Source organism: Hyperolius riggenbachi, chromosome 3, assembly GCF_040937935.1.
Source record: "Hyperolius riggenbachi isolate aHypRig1 chromosome 3, aHypRig1.pri, whole genome shotgun sequence".
Classification (NCBI taxonomy): Eukaryota; Metazoa; Chordata; class Amphibia; order Anura; family Hyperoliidae; genus Hyperolius; species Hyperolius riggenbachi.
This window is the reverse complement of record NC_090648.1, coordinates 494026642-494049618: the sequence shown is the minus strand read 5'-3', so window position 1 is coordinate 494049618 and position 22977 is coordinate 494026642. Positions and strand designations below refer to the sequence as shown.

The 22977-nt window shown below is 47.1% G+C and overlaps 1 protein-coding gene across 1 annotated transcript in view; it reads right to left on the bottom strand.

The window, feature by feature from the left end:
- RESF1 (retroelement silencing factor 1) overlaps window positions 1-22977 on the bottom strand; it is a 244916-nt gene that overhangs the window by 126875 nt on the left and 95064 nt on the right. The window lies entirely within an intron of this gene.

Genomic DNA, 22977 nt, shown 5'->3' with positions numbered 1-22977 from the left:
ACCACCAGGGAGGTCTTAGGTTTAGGCACCTCCAGGGGGTCTAGGGGTTAGGGATAGGTACAGGGAGGGCTTTGGGATGGTTAGTTTTAGGCACCACCAGGGGGGTCTTAGGTTTAGGCATTACCAGGGGGGTCTTAGGTTTAGGCACCACCAGGGGGGTCTTAGGTTTAGGCACCACCAGGGGGTCTTAGGTTTAGGCACCACCAGGGGGGTCTTAGGTTTAGGCACCACCAGGGGGGGTCTTAGGTTTAGGCACCACCAGGGGGGTCTTAGGGTTAGGCACCACCAGGGGGGTCTTAGGTTTAGGTACCACCAGGGGGGTCTTAGGTTTAGGCACCGGCCAGGGGGGTCTTAGGTTTAGGCACCACCAGGGGGGTCTAGGGGTTAGGGATAGGTACAGGGAGGGTTCTGTGTGAGAGTAGGCTTAGGTATAGTTTTAGTAAAATTTTAGTAATACTTACTAATGTTTTACAACACTTATTACGAACGTAGTTATATTTATATCATCGTTATAAAGAATATTTTCAGATTTTATTATAAGAACAACCCATAAATGAAGGTTATTCACAATAATATACAATTATAACAATTAAACATATATTATCGTTTTTTTAATAAACGTAATTATAAGTTTCACTTTTGAAACAGGGAAGATTAACGTTTTCACAATTGCCGATTTCATAAACATTATTTAATGATTTATAATTTTGTAAAACATTATTTGTAAACAAAATATAGCACACTATTTTTATAAACGCTATTAATGATTAATTATTAATTAGCGTTTACACCCCGCGCCCTTTTTGTCCGGGCGCCCTTTTTGCAGCTACAGGTGTCCCTTAGCATTAGGTAGCCAGAAATACCCTCAATATTAAACCCTTCCCAACCGCCTAACGCCAATAGGCGTCGGGAAGGTGGTAGCCCCAGGACCACCTAACGCTGAAAGGCGTCAAGTCCTGGGGCAGGGTTTTGATCTACGGCAGCGCTGTACTGGGGACAGCCATGTCACTCTGCTGTACCCTGGAGAGGCTCATTGCTATACTGTGCAAGGCCCAGCACTTTCAGTGACTACCTGTGTGGGACAGCTGCATATTTGTAATACCAGTCACTGCATACCTGTTCATGTTTACTGCACCTGCGTGACAGCAGCATGCAGTGTTATATACCAGTCACTGCATACCTGTTCACGGTACCTGTGTGTGTGACAGCTGCACATTTGTAATACCAGTCACTGCATACCTGTTCATGTTTACTGCACCTGCGTGACAGCAGCATGCAGTGTTATATACCAGTCACTGCATACCTGTTCATGTTTACTGCACCTGCGTGACAGCAGCATGCAGTGTTATATACCAGTCACTGCATACCTGTTCACGGTACCTGTGTGTGTGACAGCTGCACATTTGTAATACCAGTCACTGCATACCTGTTCATGTTTACTGCACCTGCGTGAAAGCAGCACGCAGTGTTATATACCAGTCACTGCATACCTGTTCACGGTACCTGTGTGTGTGACAGCTGCACATTTGTAATACTAGTCACTGCATACCTGTTCATGTTCACTGCACCTGCGTGACAGCTAGCAGTGTTATATACCAGTCACTGCATACCTGTTCAGTGTACCTGTGTGTTTGACAGCGGCACATTTGTAATACCAGTCACTGCTTACCTGTTCACGGTACCTGCGTGTGACAGCTGCACATTTGTAATACTAGTCACTGTATACCTGTTCAGTGTACCTGTGTGTGTGATAGCTGCACATTATATTGATACCAGTCACTGCATACCTGTTCAGTGTACCTCTGTGTGTGTCAGCCGCACATTGTATTGGTACCAGTCCGTGCATACCTGTTCACTGCACTTGTGTGACAGCACACAGTTTTATATACCAGTCGCTGCATACCTGTTCACTGTACCTGTGTGACTGCACATTGTATTAGTCAAGTTAGTGCATGTATTAGTCAGTCAGAGGCAGGCCACCCGCAGGTCTGTTCGAGGTTGTGCTGTCGTGATTTAGTGCGGCCCTGGACCAAAGTACAGTGTTCAGAAGGCACGTGCCATCAACCCCCAAGATTGTCAGGACGTAATTGACTATTTAACCCAGAACACCTAATCTTCCTCAGCTTCCGCACGGAACCGTGACATATCTTCCTCCTCCTGCTCTGATTCTTGCACCCCACTTAACACTCAGTCGGCCGCCACCACCAAAGTGCCATCATCCCAGGGCTCAGCAGTGTGGACATTTTTTGTGTGTCTGCCTCAGATGAGAGCAATGCCATCTGTAGTCTCTGCCACCAAAAATTGAGCCAGAGAAAGACCAAGACCCGCGTAGGGACAACTTCCTTATGAAGGCACATGATGACAAAGCACAAACTGCAATGGGATGACCACCTGAGGAAAAGCAGAACACAAAAGCAAAGCCACACACCGCAGTGGAAGATACCAGGCCACAATTATTTCTCAAAAAAGGTAATACCCAAACTGTACTGTGATGTTGAAAGGCAAGTGGTGTCATCTCTGGCACACAGCGTTGGGTCAAGGGTCCATCTGACCACGTGGTCTGCAAAGCATGGCCAGGCCAGCCCAAAGACTAAGTCAGTCCCCACACACAGCATCACTGCCTGCACGCCGTGTGACTGCCTGCCCGAAGACTAAGTTGGTCCCCAGTCCCCACACAGCATCTCTGCCTGCAGGCTGCTTGACTGCCTTCTCCGCCACCACCAACAGGGTCCAGGACTCCAGGTGGAATCCTGAATTTTAAGGCCACTGCTAGCAGCAGCCGCTAACAAAAACAATAACAATTTTTTTCTGGTGCGTGTACATGCCTGCCTAATTTTTCTGGCTGCAACAACAAAACAAAAGGCATGTACATGTGTCAATCCCCCTTCAAGATCGTTACCTTGCCCCGGTGAAGGGGCTTGCGTATCACAATGAAGCAATGACCGCCGGCTTAATGAGTGTGTCGGGGGTGGGGGGGGGGGATTGGGGGGGAGGGGGCACACCCAAGATACTAAGATCGTTGCTTCATTGTGGACAGACCAAATTCGATCAGCTGGACAGTCACTGTTGTTCTATCATTGAGCTACCACAGCCCGGCGACCATATGGGCTTGAAAACCGCCATGGCCTGCACTCTCGCCACGGTGCGCACCAGTCCAGCACGGCCGTCACTACACAAACAGCTGTTTGCGGTGCGTTACACAGTGAGTTTGGTGTGTCAGTGTGAAGCAGTAATTACACTACCTGATTGATGTATACACATTCAAGTTGTTTTAAAGCACTTTATGCCTCCAATTTAGCATTGCAATGTGATTTATGCCCTTAAAACGCTGCGGTGCGTCAAATCCAGATTATTCAGTAAAAATCAAGAGATATACTCACAAACATGAAGTAAAAAACGCATATAAAAGTTTAAAAGATCCACTGAATAAATGTACTGAGTTACACTATTGAAGGCGTTTTAGCCCTAGATACTGTATATACCTGAATCTGCTTCAAGATAAGGAGGTATCTGAAGGAGGGGAGGTGTGAGATAGCAGGAGATACAGCTGTCTGTAATGGCCCATACTCACGAGGGACTTTTGTCGCCTCAACACGCGGCGCGCGCGTGTTGCGGCGACAGGTCGCCCATGAGTATGGGCCGTTGCACGCGCGCGCACCCTGAACTGTCGCCCGTCGCTCATGTCGCCATGCGATTGAAAGTTTCAATCGCATGGCGACAGTCGCCGCCGCACCTCCCCCGCAACTGTCGCTAGTCCGCGTGAGTACGCGGACTAGCGACAGCAACCTCCATTGTGGTAAATGGAGCTTCCGGCGGGGGGAGGAGGAACGTCGGCGACAGCTTCCGTCTCGCCGCTGGTCCCTCTTCCGCGTGTGTACGCGGAGGGACCTGGCGAGGAGCTGTCGCCGGCCTGTCGCCCACACGCTCACGTGTGCTGGCGACAGGCCACTTCTGCAGCCCGTGAGTACGGGCCATGAGTGTGGGCAGTGGCTGCAAAGGGGGAGCAGGAGTTGAATTGAGTGTGTCACTGTTGCAATCTGGTTCAGTTAGGATCATCTGCACTATAATGTCTTTGGTTCCTTTTTGTTTGAGATGCTGACAAATGAAGAGTAGTGGAGGAGAGTCCGGTCCCTGTTCAATAAGCGCAGTTGCTGTCTGTAAAGCGGGGCAGCCTTGCGTCAAGGTGAGCGTGCCACTTGTTGGCCACTGCATAGGGTGACACTGGTGATCCTGTAGCGGTGCTAAACCTCACTGGGCCCCAATAGGGTGATGATCCCCCACAAAAAAGAATTTAGCAGACTGCACTATGACTTTTTTCTTTGTGTTTCCTTTTGATCTGTTTTCCGACCGATTCTTCTGGATAATCAGTGACCTGGAGTGGTGGACGGAATTTGGAGCTGCGTGGCACTTATCTACTGAGACTGAGCATCAAGGAAGTAAAATCTAGAGAGTCCTGTTTTGAATTGGATTAGAACTATATGGGTAGCGCACTCTGAAAAACAGTCTAACGTTATTTATTGTTACCATTAAAACGATAAATACCGTTATCAAATACATTTTACTAGCCGACCCGCGTCGTAGCATACGCCGCATCTTCTATCTATCTAATAGAGTACGTGCCTCAACCTTGAAGCAAAAAGAATAAAGGTGGGTACACACATCAGATAAAAGTCTTTGGAAAATCAAAGATCACAGACCAATTTTACCCTCTTCCATGTAGTATGTAGTGGCTGGATAGTGTAATGGGTAAGGGCTCTGCCTCTGACACTGGAGACCTGGGTTCAAATCTAGGCTCTGCCTGTTCAGTAAGCCAGCACCTATTTCAGTAAGGAGTTTCTTGGGCAACTCTCCTTAACACTGCTACTGCCTACTGAGTGCGCTCTAGTGGCTGCCTCGCAAGCGCTTTGAGTCCGACAGGAGAAAGGCGCTATACAAATACTGCCATTATTATGAGAGCCATACCTACACAGTCTATTCTATTGAGCTGAACTCCCCATCAGATAGAAATCTTTGCAAGATGATGCACACAAAGATGCTGTACACATTCAACAGATCAGTATCTGCAAAAGATCTGTGCAGCATCTTGCAAAAAAAATTATCTGATGGGGAGGTTAGCTCAATAGAATAGACTGTGTAGGTATGGCTCTCATACTACATGGAAGGGGGTAACATTGGTCTGTGATCTTTCATTTTCCAAAGACTTTTATCTGATGTGTGTACCCACCTTTAGGCTTTCCATTAGAAAATGTATGCGTGCTCAAACACCAAGTTTAACCCTAGCAAGTCTGGCTTTCCAAATCTGGCCTAATTGGCTATTCATGAGGCAATGCTCATGCAAATATGCATTTGCCTTTGCATGCCAAACTATGCAGGGTCAAAAAACTAATACCACAAAGCGGTCGCCCTGCAGGAATTAGTTCATGCTACATTAGCACTATCCAGGAGCGCCACGGGGAGGCTTCCCAATACCCCCTTTTTATACAACCCGGGGGAACCACGGGGTCCCAGGCTCTCTCACTGCCTGGGAACCACAGCGGCATCCCCCGGAGGGGGAGGATAGGTGACGCAAGCGACCCACCCCGCCTCCCCCCCCCCCAGCATGGCCAGCGCCGGGGAGAGCCGTCCGCACCCACCTCCCAATATTAAAAACAGGCACTTTAATGTCCATTGCGTGCTGCTTCATGCGCACTAACTTGGGCCCCCCACAGGAGAAAGGAAAGGAGTGAAGCATGGGTCACCCTGAGCTTTAGAGCAAATATGCATTTGCTTTTGCATGCCAAACTATGCAGGGTCAAAAAACTGCCTGGAAACCACAGCGGCCCCCCTGGAGGGGGAGGCTGGGTGGTGCAGGCGACCCCCCCCCCCCCCAAGCGTGGCCAGCGCCAGGGAGAGCCGTCCGCACCCACATCCCAATATTAAAAACAGGCACTTACCTTAACGTCCAATGCATTCTGCTACATGCGCATTAATTTTCTCATGGAAAGCATTTTTTGCAGTTTGTATCTTTTGGAGGCAGGTGGTGGATGGCTTGCTCCGGTGGTGTGAACCCTGGAGTGAGTTGTCTGCGCCTGTCCTCCCCCCCCCCCCCCCTCTGGAGTGCTGTATGTGAGCCAGCCCTGAGCTCTAAAGCTTGGGGTGACCCATGCTTCACTCCTTTCCCATGTGGTGCCCCCAAGTTAATGCGCATGTAGCAGAACGCAATGGACGTTAAGGTAAGTACCTGTTTTTAATATTCGGAGGTGGGTGCGGACGGCTCTCCCCGGCGCTGGACACGCTTGGGGGGGTGTCGCCTGAACCACCCAGCCTCCCCCTCCGGGGGATGCCGCTGTGGTTCCCAGGCAGTGAGAGAGCCTGGGACCCCGTGGTTCCCCCGGGTTGTATAAAAAGGGGGCATTGGGAATCCTCCCCGTGGCGCTCCTGGATAGTGCTAATGTAGCATGTAGCAGTGTTGCTTGCGAATTTTCGCCTAAGTCATTTTCGCATCAAAAATCCCGTTTTCGTTTTTGGCGAATTTTCACTAAAATCTTCAGAAATATTTGCGTTTTCGACCAGCATCGAAAATTCATTGGCCTCTATTCATAAAAAAATTGTGGCGAAAAAACTCCTGGAGGGAAAATACCACAGCGATATTTTAGACTTCTGGGTGGTCATTCAAAAAAATGTTGCCAGCTGCGATGCAAGTGCGGAGATCTCCTGCTGAAAGCTGGCGGTAAGCTGTCGGAAGGCATGCGGAAACACTTCAGCCGGCAAAGTCCCTCCGTGCGCTGCTCTCTCTGGGAGGTCTGTCCCATTCATTTGTATGTAATCCGCAAAATCAGAGGAAGCGGTATTTCCCGTCCACATACCGCTTCCTCTAAACTTTATGAATGGCCATTTTGTTACTTTTTTCTAGATAAATCTAGAAAAACACTGGAGAAGGCGGAAATTTCTCGCTCTGCTGGGGGATTGTAGATTTTCATGCGGGAACAGCTTTTATGAATGCCCACTTTGCTAAATGGACGGGAAAATCCGCTGTTTTGAGCGGAAAACTTGCGGTAACGTTTTATGAATAGAGCCCGTTGTATGCGGATGCTTATGCCCTTATGCGGAAAAATGTCCACAATAATCCATATGGAAATTCAGTCTATGCGGACGTTTATACGGAAAAATCCGTTTATACGAAAAAACTTCTCTGAATGCGGACGCTAATGCCCTTATGCGTAAAATGTCTGCAATAATACGCAAGTAACGCGAAAATGACTGGCATTAGGCGAAAATTAACACGAAAAATTTAGATGGAAAATTTGCCTGTCAAAACGAAATTAGGCGAAAATTCGGTAAAAATTTGTCGAAACAAATTTTTGCATTTTCGCTCATCACTGGCATGCAGCAGGGCGACTGCTTTGCGGTATTGGTTTTTTGACCCTGCATAGTTTGGCATGCAAAAGCAAATTTGTATGAGCATTGCCTCATGAATAGCCAATTAGGCCAGATTTGCAAAGCCAGACTTGGTAGGGTAGGCCTCTTTTCCACGGACAGTTGATAGGCAGTAAAATGCCTCTCAAACTCTTACAACTGCTCACTACTGCCTAGTAACAGCTTGCTGCTGCCGGGTAACAGCTTGCTGCTGCCGGGTAACAGCTTGCTGCTGCCTGGTAACTGCTTACTGCTGCCTGGTAACTGCTTACTGCTGCCTGGTAACTGCTTGCTGAGCACACAGCTCAACAGTCCGTGGAAAAGAAGCCTAAAACTTGGTGTTTGAGCACGCATAAATTTTCTCATGCAAAGTACTTCTTCTTGCTTGAAGGTTGAGGCACGCCCTGGGGGCAGGGCGCTACCTCTTCTTCTTGCTCGAAGGTTGAGGCATTTAGCCTATTATTTATATAGATTACTGGTAATTCAGTTTTGATGTGAAGTCAGTGAAAGATGGCCGCCGACTTTAATAGCAAAGCCCCCGTAAGTGATAGAAACACCACATTTTCAGGGTATATGAAGCGGGATAGTGGGAACAAGAGGAAAAAAAACATTTAAAAAAAAAACCCTTAAAGTTTTTTAGAAAATCAATTTCAAAATTCTTGTTCTGAGTGTGGGAAATGTTTTAATGACCGCCCAATGTAGCGGTTAAAAGCAAAACCCCCGAACATGTTAGAAACACCAAATTTGCTGGGTGTGTTAAGGACGCCTGTGGAAACCAGAGGAAACTTTTTTTTTTAATTTAAAAAGACCTTGTAATTTTTCAGAAAATTGATGTTAAAATAAGAGCAATAAGGTCACGATTTAAATGCGGTAAAAAGACAGATAATGTATCAACAAGTATATAAATGTAAATTTTTTATATATGTTCAGAGTGTGGAAAAAAAAAATACACGGGCTTCCCCTCCCAAGCCTCTTTAACCCCTTGTTTCCCATGTAGGCTGGGATAGCCAGAATGCGAACCTTTCAAGTTGCTGCATTTTTATTTTATTTAAAGAGACACTGAAGCGAAAAAAAAATATGATATAGTGAATTGGTTGTGTACTATGAATAATTACTAGAAGATTAGCAGCAAAGAAAATATTCTCATACTTTTATTTTCAGGTATATAGTGTTTTTTCTAACATTGCATCATTCTATAATATGTGCAGATTACACAACACTCAGCATTCAAAATGAGTCTTTCAGAACAGTCTGTGAACTAATGACCTCTCCTCTAGCAGAGGAAAAGTAAATAGTCCAGGAACAGTTGAGATAATAAAAGTCAGATAACAGCCCTCTCCACGACTAAAGGTGGCCATACACTGGCCCGATTCGCGGCCGTTTCGACAGCAGATTCGATCCTGGGATCGAATCTGCTGCCAATCGTTTGCGCTAAACGCACCCGCCGATCCGATTTCCTCCCGAAATCGGATCGGCCCGTCGATCGCGCCGTGCGGGAAATTACCCTCGATCGCCCGCGGGTAGGGAGCGCGTTGCTAGCGGCCGCCGATCCGATCAGGTATACATTACCTGACGCTGGCTCCCGGGCGTCTTCTCCGCATCTTCTCCGCATCTTCTCTGCGCTGCACCCGCTCCATCCCGGCGCTTCCTGTCACTGCAGTGACCAGGAAGTTCAAATAGAGGGCGCTCTATTTGAACTTCCTGGTCACGGAGTGACACAGGAAGCGCCGGGATGGAGCGGGTGCAGCGTGGAGAAGATGCGGAGAAGATGCCCGGGAGCCAACGTCAGGTAATGTATGCGCGGGGGGGACAGGCGGCAGCGGCGGCTCCACAGATTGTGATCGGTTTCAGGCTGAAATCGATTCACAATCTGTTTGCAGTAAAGGCAGCCATACGATCCCTCTCTGATCAGATTCGATCAGATAGGGATCTGTCAGCTGGTCGATCTAATAGCAAATCGACCAGTGTATGGCTACCTTAACTTAGTCGGAGAGCTTAATGGCTTGTTTGCATAGAGATAACAACTGGAGTTTCTTAACTCTTCCTGTACTGGAAACAATTAGACTGATGTATCTGATCTTAATGTTTTATTTCTTAGCTGTGCTACACATACAAATCATAATATCATCATTTTTTTTTTCGCTTCAGTGTCTCTTTAACCCTTTGTGGAAATGAGTAATTTCTCCTTGGAGGGGGCAGGCATCTGGGGATCCCCTTCTTAAAGGGCACTCCCAGATGCCACCATGAAACCCCCCCCCCAGGATGTTGTCGGCCTCCACCTCCTCCTGGGGCACCAAAGGTGGGTAGGAGACCATTGTCAATGGATTGGACTAGGGCTCTGGGGTACAGGGGGAGGCTTGGCCGCCCCTCTCCTCCAGAGCCCCCCGTTCCATTGACCATGTGGGCTGGTATAGCTCATGGTGTAAAGCCCCACGTGGCCGGGGGCTCTGAATTCTGGCTATCCCAGCCTGCATGGGGGACAAGGGGTTAAAGAGGCTCGGGAGGGGGGGCCCCATGTCATTTTTTTTATTTCCCACACTCTGAACATAAAAAAATACAATGATATACATGTTGCTACATTATCTGTCATTTAACCGAATTTTAATTGTGACTTTTTTAAACTAATTTTAACATTGATTTTATCAAGGCTCACAGGCCTTCTTAAAATATCCTACAAATTTGGTGTTTCTAGCCGTTTCGGGAGCTTTGCTATTAACCGCTAAATTTGGCGGCTATTACAACATTTCCCACACTCAGAACAAAAACGAAAAGGTCTTTTTGAAAAAAATTCCCCTCGTTCCTATTATCCCTCTTAATATTCCCTGAAAAATGGTGTTTCTATCTATCACTTATGGGGACTTTGCTATTCACCGCTAAAGTGGGCGGCCATCTTTCACTACACATCAAAATTAAATTACTGGTAATAAAATGTATTTGATAATGGTATTTACAATTTTAATGGTAACGATAAATAATGTTATAGCTGTGCGCCATAAAGTAACCATTGAAGCCGGTAAAACATTGTTTAACATAGACTTCAATGGCGACGCTATAATGTAGCGGAGGAGCTGTGCGCCATTTTTTCCTGTTTCCACTGGGGGACCCGGTGAGAGGCTTACAATCTAAAGGGGGAGACATTAGGTACAGGTTGCATAATAGGAGCTCAGCAAAGGGAGTTATGGTATTGATGTGGGGAATATGAGATCTTGAAAATGTGCATTTTGAGATCTTGTTTACAGGTGAAAGATGGAGCAAGCCTGATGGATGGTGAAGCGGAGATCCAGAGAGTGGGGCAGCTCTTGAGAAGTCCTGCAGTCTTGCATGGGAGTGAATAGATGCATGGGTGGTCAGCAGGGCCGCAGCAATAGGCATAGCAGCCATAGCAACTGCTATGGGACCCTGAAGAAGAGGGGGCCCAGGTGGTACTTGTTGCGTTCTCTATTGTTTCTCCACCCTCTGACTTTGTCTAAGGGCCCATGGCCTATACCCAGCGCACATTGCATGGAATTGTAAATTGCCCAGTCAACGTATATACAGAGGTTAGGGGCAGGTGGCATTGCTCAAGGGTGCCTAAATCTGATGGCCCCATGAAAATTTTGCTATGGGGCCCCATGATCTCTAGCTATGCCACTGGTGGTCAGTGGAAGGATTTACAGAGAGGAGTCGTGGAGGCAGAGCAATAGGTAGAATGGATCAGTCTGGTTGCCGCATTCATGATGGACTGTAGGGGGGTGATGCAATTTTACGACAGATCCCGCCTCTACTAATCTACTTAATCTTGTGTGTCTAATGCACAGAGTGTAAGGTCTGCCGGCTCCTGTCAGCGGCGGAATGCCAAGACCTGACATATGGCTCCAGCTTCCGGGTCTCGGCGGGCTGCTGACGTCACTGAAGTGCACAAGGATGCGCAGCTCCCATTGGACAGGTGGAGGACGCACTCTCAGTACGCGCTCCGCCGATGTTAACAGTAGTCACATGCGTCCCTGCGTTAAACTACTATTGGTTTGCTTTCAATTCCGCTTTTTGTTCATTGGTTAGTCCTTGTATTTAGACCAGGTGAGTGCTCCGAGTCTTCGCCCCGTGATAGCATTAGCTTTGGCTTGCTGGGTGTGCGCTCACTGACTGATTGATTCCTGTTGCTGATATCTGCCTTGTATCCTGACCACGTTAACCCTTGATTGATTCCTGCTGCAGACCACTGCTTTGTATCCTGACTACGCTTATCTCTACTGGATTACCAGTTGCCAACCTAGCTTCTGCACCTGGATTACGCCTGCTAGCTGCCTGGATTGACCTCTGCTTTGGACAAGGAATTGCATGAATGCTGCCTGGACCGACATTGGCTTGTGAAAGACCACGATACCTCTGGAAAGTGTTCTGGACTGTTTGCTACTCTGCCTCTGCAGTCATCTGGTTATTCGTCTGGATTGCCTCGTCCACCAGGCCTCAGGTGACTATTATATACATACTAGTGACCTTAGCCCTTTTAAAAACAGGCTAGGTCTGTCACAAATCCGCCGTGCACATGCGCATAGCCAGCTACGCGCACGCATGGCGCACGCCAGTTGCATGCGCGCACACATGCCCGCCCCTTCTGTCCCAGTCCTCCTTCGGCTCTCGGCAGTGTCTGTGCATCTGTCCCTGCACATGCGCAGTGCAAAAAAGCACTGACACAGGGAAGGACGCAGGGACACTTGGAAATTATATATAGAGATACTGTGCCCATTGCATTGCTAGAAGTTATCAGGTTCTGTTGGTGGATTACTATCTGTCAGTCTGTATGCTACATCTACCTGCAGGGTGTATTGTAGCATTGTGCTAAGTAGGAGTTTGCGCAGGTGTTACGGGCTGAGGTATAGGTCAGTCATATGGGCATACAGCCTGACCTATAGTCATTGACCAGACAAGCCTGACACAGAGCTGCCGCAAGTGCTCCAGAAACTTAGGGGACATCCATGCAAAATTGTCCTGGATCCCCCTGGATTCAAACTCTTCCTTGCCATACCCGATCCCTCCACTGCACACCCAAGGAACAGCGTAAAATTTGTCTGCTCCAGGGCTGCGGGTCTCCTCCGTGCATCCTGCGGCTTCCGATCATGTGATTCACATCGGTCATGTGATCATGAGAAGCAGCAGTGAGTATGCAGCTGTGAAGCATGGCGGAGGTCCGCAGCGCCGGAGCAGGTAAATATTACTTCACTCTTTGCACTACTCTGCATTCAGGGTGGGGAGAGGAAGGCGGAGCAGGCCCCCACAGCCCCTCCCCCCCCATGATTGCAGAGGTCAAGGGGCTATTATTACGCCCCTGCTGGGCACCTCTGGGCACTAATGGAGGGGTAATATGATTGTGGCAAAACATCTGTGAACCTATGAACATAGAAGTCAGTGTCACCCCCTCCCACCCAGGCAGTGGGTAGAAGTAGAGTTGAACTGCCACTCAGCCAAGGAGGAGGAGGAGGACGACAGTGAAGAGGTTGTAGCAGGAGGAGAGGAGGTTGCAGGAGGCCTGCCTGCAAGCCGTTGAGGTGTCACAACTAGATCTGCTGCACAGCCACGTACTCCCTGCTTGTCAGCGCTCACTAGGTTGACCCAATGGGCTGTGCAAGTAATGTACCTGCCCTGACCGTGCTTGGCAGACCAGGCATCCGTGGTGGACCCTTGACCCAACGCTGTGTGCCAGAGATGACACCACTTGCCTCTCAACTTCACGGTACAGTTTGGGTATTGCCTTTTTAGAGAAATAATTGCGGCCTGGTATCTTCCACTGTGGTGTCCCAATGGCCACAAATTTACGGAAGGCCTCAGAGTCCACCAGCTGGTATGGTAACAGCTGGCGAGCTAACAGTTCTGCTAAGTCAGCTGTCAGACGCCGGGCAAGGGGGCGACTGGCAGAAATTGGCTTCTTCCGCTCAAAGATTTCCTTCACAGACAACTGGCTGCTGTGGGCAGAGGAGCAGGAACCGCTCAAGGTCAGAGGCGGAGTGGAGGAGGGTGGCTGTAGAGGTGCAATGGAGAAAGCGGCTGAAGATGCTGCACCTGAAGGAGGAAGAGGAGAAGGAGGGTGGCTTTTCTTTTGTGTGTTGTTTTTGCTGCGCAGGTGCTCTTCCCATTGCAGTTTGTGCCTTTTCTGCACGTGCCTTCATAAGGCAGTTGTCCCTACGTGGGTGTTGGCCTTTCCACAGCTCAATTTTTGGAGGCAGAGAGAACAGATGGCATTGCTCTGATCTGAGGCAAACACATTAAAAAATTTCCAAACCGCTGAGCCCCCCTGGGATGATGGCACTATGGTGGCATCAGCAGCTGACGTTGAAGGGCATGTTGGCTGGCTGTCCATAGGTGGCGATACATGGCGCCGGACACTGCCCCCAGCCGTTTCTGATGATGAACTCCCCCTGCTTCTTTCAGCAACTCGTCTCCTCCTACTCCTCTCTGACTCCCCCTCTGAACTGTCCCCCTTTTCATCTCCTCTATTGGGAACCCACATAGCATCCGTATCATCGTCATCATCATAATCATCCTGCCCAGCTTCGCTTGCCTCAGACACCTCAGGTAGCAGGTACTTCATCCTCCTCCTCCTCACACGTTACGTCCATAGTGTCGCCTAACTCAGACATATGAGGTGGTGTAACTTACTTAGCGCCTTCATCTTGTTGTAACAATAATGGCTGTGCATCAGTGATTTCCCCACCAAATAACTCCTGCGAAGTGTCAAATGCAGCGGATGTGGTGCTTGTAGTAGCGCTGGTGGCTGCGGAAGATGAGGTGTTCTGTGTTAAATAGTCAACCACGTCCTGACAATCTTGGGAGTTGATGGGATGTGCCTTCTTCTGAGCAGTGTACTTTGGTCCAGGGCCACACAAAATCACATCAGCACGACCTAGCACAGACGTGCCGGGTGGCCTTCCTCTGGGTCTGCCTCTACCTCTGCCTCTACCTGTTTTGTCCGTTTTGTCCATATCGGGGGGGATGAAGTGAAAGGTATGCACTGACTTGACTAATACAATGTGCAGTCACACAGGTGCAGTTAATAGGTATGCACGAAGTGGTATATCACACTGCATGCACTCATGTAGGTAGGTGTATGCAGTGATGGGTATTACAAATGTGCACCTGTCACATACACGTACCATGAACAGGTACAGTGACTGGTGGTATTAAGTATCACACTGCGTGCGCTCACGTAGGTAGGTGGGTGCACTGAACACAACAGGTAGGTACAGTATATGCAGTGATGGGTATTACAAATGTGCACCTGTCTCACGCACACGTACCGTGAACAGGGACAGTAACTGGTGGTATTAACAATGCGTGCGCTCACGTAGGTAGGTGGGTGCACTGAACACAACAGGTAGGTATATGCAGTGATGGGTATTATAAATGTGCACCTGTCACACACACACACAGGTACCGCCGTGAACAGGTGCAATGACTGGTGGTATTAACAATGCATGCGCCCACGTAGGTAGGTAGGTAGGTAGGTGCACTGAACAGTGAACAGGTGCAGTGATTGGGATGGGATTACAAATATGCAGCTGCCTGTCACACACACAGGTATTCACTGAATGTGCTGGGCCTGGCAGAGGCATAGTAGGAATTAAGGTGCAAAAGGCCAGCTGTGACTGACTGACAGGGCTGTATATAATGCAAGTGGGCCACACAAAAAAAAAATAGATCACAAGAACAAGATTAGCTCTCAAAAGAGCTGTTGTGGGGTGCTTTTTTAGCAATAAGAATCAGCAAGGGGCAAGCTAACAAGCCTACAAGAGCCTAACTAAGCTTTCCCTATGAGAGTCTGCAGCAGCTCTCCCTTCTCTAATTAATGCAGGCACACAAGTGAGTGAAAAGCCTGGCACTGCCTGCCTGTTATAAGGGGGGGGGGGGAGTTGCTCCAGGAGGGAGTGTAGCCTGATTGGCTACAATGTGCCTGCTGACTGTGATGTAGAGGGTCAAAGTTGACCCTAATGATGCACTATGGGGGCAAATCGAACCTCCGGAAAAGTTTGCTGTTCTCCAACGAATGCGAACCACGGAAGTTCGCCGGGAACCGTTCGCCAGCGAACCGTTCAGGTCATCTCTACGCTCCATCCGGTGAGTCCAGGGCCGGGCCGCTCATGAGGCGGGGTGAAACTTTTGCCTCAGGCGGCACATTTCTAGGGGCGGCATCCGCCCGTCGGTGGGTGCGGGGAGCCGGCCGCCGAGCTGGAGGGGTAGCGGGCAGGACGGGGGTATAGCGGCGGGGAGGGGGGTCGGATCCCCCCCCCTCCCTCGCCTGGGTCCCCGGTCCTCTGCTCCCCTCCAGCCTTAAATAGATCAGAAGCGCTACTCGTAAGAGGCAGTGGGTGGGGAGAAATCACCTCTTCCTCGATCCAGCGTGCGCTGTACTGACGTCACTTCCTGCAGCGCCGCCCACTGTATTGTAAGTGGACGGCGTTGCAGGAAGTGACGTCAGTGGAGCACACGCTGGATCGAGCGAGGAAGAGGTGAGTCCTCCCCGCCCACTGCCTCTTACGGGTCCGACCCCCCTCCCCGCCGCTAGGCCCAATACCCCCGTCCTGCCCGCTACCCCTCCAGCGCGGCGGCGCCCCCCCCCCCCCCACACACACACACGGGAGGGGGGGGCGGCAGCAATAATTTTTTCAAAATTTGCCTCAGGCGGCAAAAAGTCTAGGGCCGGCTCTGGGTGAGTCCCCACCTAACAGGGGGTGTTTTATTATCCTGCTGTTTGACACTCATCAGTAGAAGTACAGGCACAAACTGAAGCGCAGCTACTATATTTATATATGCTTATGAGTGGTGCACACACTGAATAGCAGCGCTCCACACCGAATATATTGTCCTTGGGATCAACTAGTGTGTATGGAGTGCCTGTATAAAGACATTGATCCAAGCTATCTATGAACTATTGTTTATGTGACGACTTCCTCATGATCATGACCAGCAAATCAGAGGCTTACAAATCTATCAGCTGATCAAACTGATCATGTGCTTCTCCATGAGTTCTCCAAGGCTGGGCCATCTCTATTTATGTCTCGATGACTGTGAAGGTTATTATATGAGCGCGGTGTTCCTATTGTGATTTTGTATTTTAATTCTATTAATTATAAAGAGGTCTGGCAAAAAAAGTGTTAATTTTTAAGGCTTCAGAGTCTCTTTAAAGCGGACTTGAACTCAGAACGTCCTCTCTGTTCTAAAAGTTAACAGCACAATAACCTTCAAACAACAAAAAAAATCTTTGTTACAGCTGATACAAATCCTGAACTAAATCTGCAGTGTTTCTACACCCTGATTCATGAAAGCAGACATATCGTTTACAGCCTGTGTTTTCAAATGAGCTTATCTGCCATCTCTGCCATAGGCAGTCATGTGACACAGGGGGGGGGGAGATCAGATTACAATTTGTGACACAAATGAGGGGGATTACACAGGCTAAACTCTCTAAATACATACAGGGTGCACTTCTCTATGTTTTCCTTCTGACCTGTGCAAGAGTTCAGGTCCACTTTAATATTTTTGTTGGCATGTGACTATTTGTTGAATTATCTGGAGGCATGTGACTATTTGATTATTTTATCTGAAAGCATGTGACTATGTATTTCTTTAATTCTGAGGCACATGGCTACTTAATTGTAATATAATATAGGTATTTCAAAAACAAGAAGGGGGGTGTCAAAGTGATATACTGACAGTAATGACTCAAGGCACACCTCTTAAAAGGACGGCTAGTTTATTTGTCATCAAGAAGCTTGTTGATGAGGCATGTGTAGGAGACAAATGCTTCAATTTCACTAGTTACAACGACTTTTATCAGTTATAGTTATGCAAAAATATACATGCCTCTGGGCAGTTCAGGATGTCCATCAGTGTTACAAAAACCAATCACAGTTCAATAATCAGTGCAGACATGAAGCAGTTAACATTTAATTCTTAGAACTCTCCACCCATATTATAATGAGTTTCACCACCCACTGTTCTCTTACTCAACCTTCTGTTTAAGGTCACAAGGGGAAGTGGTTCAGTCTGGACAACACATCACTTGTCTAAATCTGTCCGTGGGGCCCCTTTTCCACTAAAAGTCAAGGAAGCTAGGACATTGCAAAATAACAGTAAATCTACTATTAGGACATGTTCAAGAGTAGCAAGTGTCCCTGAGCACGTACACATCATGTGGCCTTCTTCTAACAGAAATTGTTTATATATCACCAAATGGAGCTAATTTAAAACAAAATGTCCTTTATATAAACCAGACAGGTATCACAGCTTTGTCAGGGGGGAGGGGCAATTTCAGTGTTTGCCATTACCTAGATATTTATTTATTTATTTATAAAGCGCCAACATATTACGCAGCGCTGGACATTAGTTTAGGTTACAGACAATATTTAGGGGTGACATACAGCAATAAGACAATACAGGAATACAAGAAAACCAGATCACACACCATAGTATGAGTACAAGGTAATGCTTAGTCACTGGATGGGAACATGGAGATCACACAGCACAGTATGAGTACAAGGTAATGCTTAGTCACTGGATGGGAGCATGGAGATCACACAGCACAGTATGAGTATAAGGTAATGCTTAGTCGCTGGAGGGGAGCACGGAGATTAGGCAAGTTATGTTCACTCCGATGCATAGCATGGGTTCACAGTAATGGAGGTGCATGATCAGGTAGGACACAAAAGGAGGAGGACCCTGCCCAAAGGCTTACAATCTAGAGGGAGAGGTAAGGACACGAAAGGTAGGGGACCAGAGTTCAGCAGTAGGTTTAGAGCACTTGTGAGTGGTAGTAGGCCAGAGTGAAAAGGTGAGTTTTGAGGGCTTTCTTGAAGATGTTGAAGGAGGGGGCTGCCCTAATGGGTGGAGGTAGGGAGTTCCATAGTGTTGGAGCAGCTCTTGAGAAGTCCTGGAGGCGTGCACCTCTTGCACTGAACCACATTTTGTCATTCCCAGCAGCTTCCGGACATCTCACTGGCAAGTGGGTTTCTGCCCCGTCAGTGGATTTGGCTTTCATTACCCTCCAATAGTGACTGAAGGGGCAGTGCAGTGCATAGTGAGATTAGGATTCCAGACCAAGGATTGGGAACCAGAGGGACTCTCACCAGTAAGTGGACTACGTTCCATAAAGGTTTTGTTTTACCCCCCCCCCCCCCCCAACACCCCCCCAGCCCCCCCCCCCCCCACCCCCCCAACACCTCAACAGAGTTGTATTGAAAGTGTATCATCTGTAAATAATGGAATAATTGGAATAATTCAAACAGTCCTTTGATGAGAGTGACTAAAGGTGAGTACACACGCCTGATTCCTTAAAACGACAGGTCGTCAGGTCGTCAGGCTGATTCGCCGAGCGGATCAGTCAAAACCAGCCTTATCAGCCTGCCGACAGACTGTACGCAGGAGGATACTGTCGTCAGAACGGCCACCCCGCGGGCTGGTCTGACGACCCGTTGTTTGAAAGGATCAGGCGTGTGTACGCGCCTCTAGCGGACCTGAACTCAGAACTTCCTCTTTGCTCTAAAAGATACGCAACAGCAAAATAACTGTTTTCTTTGTTACAGCTGATACAAATCCTGCAATAAATCTGCAGCATGTCTACTTCCTGCTTTCATGGAAGCAGACATAGGGTTAACATCCTGTGTTGACCAATTAACTTCTGTGCCATGGCAGCCAGCTGACACAGCGGAGGGATCAAATGACAGTTGTGTTGTAAAATAAAAATAAATAAAATAAATGTTGAATTGTTAGTTGATGACATTTCCATGTGTGTGTCATATCTGTTGTTGTGAGATGTGGGCGCTCTGATCTTGTTGTTACAAAGAGTTCACAGTAACGCCTCTCTTTGGGTTCAACTGGAGCTCAGTTGCGTCAGTCTCGGTCTACTGCTCATGTGCAGGAGGTCCACGCTGCGCATGCGCAGAAGACCCAGACTGGACCTGACTGAGCCAGTTACTGGGGCTGAACGGCAGACTGTGGGAGGACGGCGTAGGACTCAGGCGAGCCTATGGGGCTGGAGGAAGCCCCAGGTAAGTATTGATTCTTTAGTTCTCTTGATATCTGGTACACTTTAAAGAGACACTGAAGCGGAAAAAACATTATGATATAATGAATTGGTTGTGTAGTACAGATATAATGAATTGGTTGTGTAGTACAGATAAGTACTAGAACATTAGTAGCAAAGAAAATATTCTCATAGGCCTTGTTCACATTATAGGTGTTTTTGTAAAAATTTAAAAGCGGATGATTTTCAAAATCGCCCTGAAAGCGATTGTGCAATGATTTTCTATGAGAGAGTTCATATCAGAGCGGTTCGTTTGCGATCCGCTTACAAAAGCGGTGCTTGGGCCATTTTGGAGGCGATTTGCCTCAATGGAAGGTATAGGAAAAACGCAAAACGCTCACAAAATTGCGTGAACGTTTTTTTTAAAGAAAATACATTGTATTTATTGTTTCCAGATTTTTTTTTCCGGATCAAAAGACGGAAGCGCTCTGCAAAAGCGCTTACAAAAACGCCCACAAAAATGAGCAAACACGCAAAAAATCGCTGGAAAACTCTTAAAAAAAACCCTTAAAAAAGCCCACTGCGGACAGACACGCGAGCCGAACGCAATGTGAACAAAGCCATATTTTTATTTTCAGTTATATAGTTTTTTTTAATAACATTGCATCATTTTGTAATATTTGCAGTTTACACACTACTCAGCATTCTTAATGATTTTACAGAGCAGGACAGTGAACTTTTGAACTGTTCTCTACAGGAAAAAAAAACAATACAGTGCCAGACACTTGAGATAATAAGCTTCAGAAGACAGAGCTCTCTGCATCTAAAAGTTGTGGAGCTCAATCGCTCTTTTGCATAGATTACAACTGGTGTTTCTTAACTCTTCCTGTACCGGAAACAATATTAGACTTATATCTCTGCTCCTTATGTTTTATTTCTTAGCTGTACTACACATACAAATCATTATATCATAATTTTTTTTTCTTGCTTCAGTGTCTCTTTAAGTGACAAGACAATATACTGGGTAAAGCGCTGTGGAAGATGTCGGCACTGTATACATACTAAAAAAATATTTTACTATATTCCTTTTACCCCTTTTACCCTTATCTTCAATTTAGTACTGACTACACATCAGTCATATCCTCCCAAATACCTGAGCCAAGCTCTGAGGTTAGATTCCTCTCACTTTCCAAGACTTTTTTAACCTTTCACATCTGCTCCCCCATCCATTCCATCCATTCTATTACATCGTTTGGTAATGTAGCTGAAGCAGAGGGGGATGGTCGCTGGTTTTCTTTTCAAGGTTGACTTTGGCTATTTTAAACTAAGCTCAGGGGAGACGGAGATTCTTGGCAAGTCTCAGAATCTTGAAGACACACAAACAAATCTATTCATTTTTTGCACCCAGTCCCATCAATTTAATTATCAGTTATAATTTATCAATACATTATTACATTACAAATTACTTTATTCATGTCAACTGAAATTTCTATATGTTAAACATCATCTCATTATCATGTGCATACCATTACGTCCCATTTCCTACCTGAAAACAACCCAAGGGGAAATAGATTGTGAGCTCCTCTGAGGCCCCTCAGTGACGTTACTATGCATACAGTAGGCAAATGCAGGGGGGGGGGAGGGGATCACAGCTGCCCAGAATCCCCCCTCAGACCAGGGCTGGTGCAGTGTCTGGGGACAGGCAGAAGTTGAGACACCAGAATATCTGGAGACATCCTGCAGCTCACAGCACTGCCCCCTACAGTTGACTTTGGATGTAGCAGCAGTGTGTGCACAAAACATGGAGCAGCAGCAGCGTGTGTACAGAGCATGGAGCAGCAGCGTGTGTACAGAGCATGGAGCAGCAGCGTGTGTACAGAGCATGGAGCAGCAGCGTGTGTACAGAGCATGGAGCAGCAGCGTGTGTACAGAGCATGGAGCAGCAGCGTTTGTACAGAGCATGGTGCAGCAGTGTGTGTACAGAGCATGGTGCAGCAGTGTGTGTACAGAGCATGGAGCAGCAGCGTGTGTACAGAGCATGGAGCAGCAGCGTGTGTACAAAGCATGGAGCAGCAGCAGCGTGTGTAAAGAGCATGGAGCAGCAGCGTGTGTACAGAGCATGGAGCAGCAGTGTGTGTACAGAGCATGGAGCAGCAGCGTGTGTACAAAGCATGGAGCAGCAGAGTGTGTACAAAACATGGAGCAGCAGAGTGTGTACAAAGCATGGAGCAGCAGAGTGTGTACAGAGCATGGAGCAGCAGCGTGTGTACAGAGCATGTAGCAGCAGCGTGTGTACAGAGCATGGAGCAGCAGCGTGTGTACAGGGCATGGAGCAGCAGCGTGTGTACAGAGCATTGAGCAGCTCTGGGGAACTTAACAGAGCCAGGTATGAGCACAGCCCTGTGCCCTGCTGTTTGAATGCTTCACTTTCCCCTTCATTACTAATGTCGGCTGTCCTCATTATTATCTGTATCCAAACTGCTCCCTGATCGATCCCGTTGTCACCCGAACGGGAAATTGCATTGTGTATACCCAGAATGATCTCCTACCATATTATTATACTGTGTTGTGCGTGGCTGAGGGAAGCCACTTCAGCACCACAGGGTTTTTTGCTTAAAAACCAGAGCAATTTTTACATTTCAGCGCTCCTCCCATTCATTCACCAATAACTTTATTGCTACTCATCAGATGTAAATGATCTATATCTTGTTTTTTTTGCCACAAATTATGCTTTGTGAGGGTGATATTTGCTTTTAGTAATTATGCTATTATCTGTGCATTTTAAAGGGAAAAATGAGAAAAAAAAAAGAAAAAATACACTATTTCTCCATTTCCATGCACTATAGTTTTCAAATAAACAATGTTACCATAGGTAAAACCCACACATTGTATTTGCTAATTTGTCCTGGTTATCTCAACATTTAAATAATGTTCCTAGTACAATGTATGGCGATAATATATTAGTTTCTGGTTTGTGTTTTTTGTTTTCTCATTGTACTCCATCAGTAATTAAAAGCCCTTATCTTCATAATTAACAGTAATACACTCTCATGACATACATATTTTAAAAGCTAAGTCCCTAGGGTAACTATGTATTCTCTTTTCAATGCTGCCTGTCACTTTTGTTTTTTTTACAAGTATTTATTTAGGGGTATAGAGTACATGAAAATAACAGTTTTATTGCTTTTCATTCAGTTTTCCGGTAAAAAAAATCACATGACTTAGCCCTCAGTTGTCAAACAACACAAAATCTATTCTCTCACTTGTCACGGTTAAAATGATACCCTATATACATAATCAGATAGCTTATTGGGCATACAGCACACTGTTTACCACAAGTACGCCTATCTACTCCCCTGAGCTTCAAGTAAAGTTTTGTGGGGAGTAGATAAGCGTAGCAAGGGAGGTGAAGTGGTTAAGAAATCTTCCCCTTGAAAATCCTGGGTTTGCCCCTGCTATGTACTCTGTAATGTGCTGCAGAAGATGTCAGTGCTACATAATAATAATATGGTGGGACATTAGACTATGACTATGGTAGGATTAGACTTTGAGCTCCTCTGAGGACAGTCAGTGGCATGACTGTGTACTCT